The sequence below is a fragment of the Phacochoerus africanus genome, chromosome 2 (genome assembly GCF_016906955.1).
Source record: "Phacochoerus africanus isolate WHEZ1 chromosome 2, ROS_Pafr_v1, whole genome shotgun sequence".
Classification (NCBI taxonomy): Eukaryota; Metazoa; Chordata; class Mammalia; order Artiodactyla; family Suidae; genus Phacochoerus; species Phacochoerus africanus.
In genome coordinates, this window is record NC_062545.1 from 118687517 (window position 1) to 118690817 (window position 3301).

The 3301-nt window shown below is 34.0% G+C and overlaps 1 pseudogene; it reads right to left on the reverse strand.

Annotated features, from left to right (window-relative positions):
* Positions 1-389: 389 nt before the first annotated feature.
* LOC125121743 (uncharacterized) lies at positions 390-494 on the reverse strand (annotated as a pseudogene).
* Positions 495-3301: the final 2807 nt, after the last annotated feature.

Sequence of the window (3301 nt, forward strand, 5' to 3'; positions counted from 1 at the left end):
TGAGTGAACTCATATGGTACTTGTCTTTGACTTATATTGCTAAGTATCATACACTCTAGGTCCATCCCTATTGTCGCAAATGGCAAGATTTCATTCCTTTTCAGGACTTAATATTTCTTTGTATATATATGCATCACATTTTCTTTATCCATTAGGTTGCTCCCATATCTTGGCTATTGTGAATAATGCCAATGTACATAATGTTGCATATATCTTTTCAAATTAGTATTTTTGTTTTCTTTGGAAAGATATCCAGAAGTGGGATATAGTAGTTCTATTTTGTAATTTTGTGAGGAACTTCCAAACTGTTTTTCATAGTGTCTATGCCATTTTAATCTAAGGAGTCTAGATTGGGGAAAGCATGTGAGACATAAATGTCCACTGGAAAGGACTGTTTCCACGTCCCTTGGGGCAACCCATACAGGCTATCATGAGGAGGCTGCTCTTTGCAGCCATTGCACACTGGGCCCCTCAGTTACATCATTTTTGTTCTTCATTTTGTTAATGTTGTGTATCACATTGACTGATTTGCAGATAATGAACCATCCTTGTTCCCATCGTGGCTCAGTGGTTAGCAAATCCGACTAGGAACCATGGGGTTGTGGGTTCGATCCCTGGCCTTGCTTAGCGGGTTGGAGATCCAGCGTTGCTGTGAGCTGTGGTGTAGGTCACTGACACAGCTTGGATCCCGTGTTGTTGTGGCTCTGGTGTAGGCTGGCAGCTACAGCTCCAATTCGACCCCTAGCCTGGGAGCCTTCATATGCCGCAGGAGTGGCCCAAGAAATGGTAAAAATGGAAAGAAATGGAAAAAAAAAATGAACCATCCTTGCATTTCTGGGATAAACCCCACTTGGTCTTGGTACATGATCCTTTTAATTTATTGTTGAATTTAATTTGTTACTATTTTGTTGAGGCATTTTACATCTATTTTTATCAGGGATATTGGCCTGTAATTTCTTTCTTTCCTTTTTTTTTTTTTGTGCTGTCTTTGGTTTTGGTATCAGGGTGATGCTGGCTTTGTAGAATGAGTTTGAAGGCATTCCTCCTCTTCAATTTTTGGAAATATTTTGAGAAGCATAGGCATTAACTCTTTTTTAAATGATGGGTAGAAGTCACCTGTGAAGTTGTCTGATGCTGAACTTTTGGGAGTTTTTAAAAATTACCAATTCAATTACAATAGTAGTAATTAGTCTGTTCATTTTTTGTATTTCTTCCTGATTCAGTCTTGGGAAATTGTATGTTTCTAGGAATTTATCCATTTCTTCTAGGTTGTTGAATTTGTTGGTGTATAATCACTCACTGTATTCTCTTATGTTCCTTTGTATTTCTGTGGCACTGATTATAATTTCTCTTCTTTCATTTCTAATTTTATTTATTTGTGTTCTCCTCTTTTTTCTTGATGGATTTGACTAAAGGCTTGTCAATTTTGTCTGTCTTTTCATGGAACCAACTCTTAGTTCCCATTAATTTTTCCTATTTTTACATTTCTATTTCATGTATTTCCACTCAGATCTTTATCATTTCCTCTAATAACTTTGGGCTTTGCTTGTTTTTCTTTTTCTATTTCATTTAAACACATATTTAGATTGTTTCTTTGAGGTTTTCCTTCTTTCTTGAGATAGGTTTGTATCACTATGAACTTCCTTCTTAAAACTGCTTTTGCTGCATCTCATAGATTTTGAGGGAGTTATTTTTCCATTTTCATTTGTCTTCCTCTTTGATTTTTTCATTGACCCATAGATTGTTTAATAGCATGTTTTTTAGTCTCCATGTGTTTTGAATTTTTTTCTAGTTTTCTTCTTGCAGTTGATTTCTAGTTTCATACTGTTGTGGTTAGAAAAGATACTTGATAGGATTTCAGTCTTCCTAAATTTATTGAGACTTGTTTTGTGGCCTAATGTGATCTACCCTAGAGAATGTTCCATGGGGCACTTAAAAAGTATGTGCATTATACTTCTTTTGGATGTAATGTTCTCTGTATATCTATTAAGTTTATGTAGTGTAATGGCATTTCATGCCAGAGTTTAATACTGATTTTCTGTCTCATTTATATCAATTCCCATGAATAGGTTATTAAAATCTCTTCGTATTATTTTATTGCTATTTCTCTATTTCTGTTAACATTTGTTTTATATATTTAGGTGCTCCTATATTGGGTGCATGAATGTTCACATGTGTTGTATCCTCTTGTTTGACCCCTTATCATTATGTAATGCCCTTCTTAGTTTTTGTTACAGTCTTTTCCTCAAAGTCTATTTTATCAGATAAGAATATTACCACCCCAGCTTTCTTTTCATTTTTATTTGCATGGAATGTATATTTCCATTCTTTTGCTTTCAGAGTGTGTGTGTGTGTGTGTCTTTAGTTCTGAAGTGAATTTCTTATATGCAACATATACATGTGTCATTTTTTTAAAAATCCACTGAGCTATGCTGTGTGTTTTTTTGGAGCATTTAGTCATTTTACATTTAATGTTATTATTGATAGATGTGTGTTTATTTCCATTTTATTAATTGTTTCATGGTTGTTTTTCTAGTTCTTTTTTACTTCTTTCTTCTTCTCTAAGTATCTTCCCTTGTGGTTTGATAACTTTTCTAGTGTTACTTTTTTTTTTAATCATTTTTTTTGTGTATCCATTATAGGGCTTTAATTTGTGGTTACCACGAGGTTCACAGCTCTCTCTCTCTATACACACACACACACCCCCCCCCCCATAGATATAGATATACCTATCTATATATATGTATATATCTATCAGTTTATAATAAGCAGATATTTGCTTATATTTGAACACATTCTAAAAGTACAGCCATTTTGCTCTCCCTCCCCTTTACCCACTTTATGTTTTTGATGTCATATTCTACATCTTTTTTCTTTGCGTATCCCTTAACTACTTATTGTAGTTAGAGAGTTTATTTTATGACTTTTGTCTTTTAACCTTCATGTTAGCTTTTTAAGCAGTTAATTCACTGCCTTTATTATATGTTTGCATTTATCAGCGAGTTTTTTTTTTCCCTTTCATGTATTTCCTTATTTCTAGTTAGGGCATTTTCCTTTCTTCTTAAAGAAGACCCTTTAACGTTTCTCATAAGGCCTTAGTAGTGATGAACACTTTTAGTTTTTGCTTCTCTGGGGAACACTTTGTATCTCCTTCATTCTGAAAGATAAACTTGTAAGGTAGAGTATTCTTGGTTTGAAGCTTTTTCCTTTCAGCACTTTATATATATATCATACCTCTCTCTCTGGCCTGCAAAACCAAGTAATAGCCTTATAGGAGTTTCTTTGTATGTGACTAATTGTA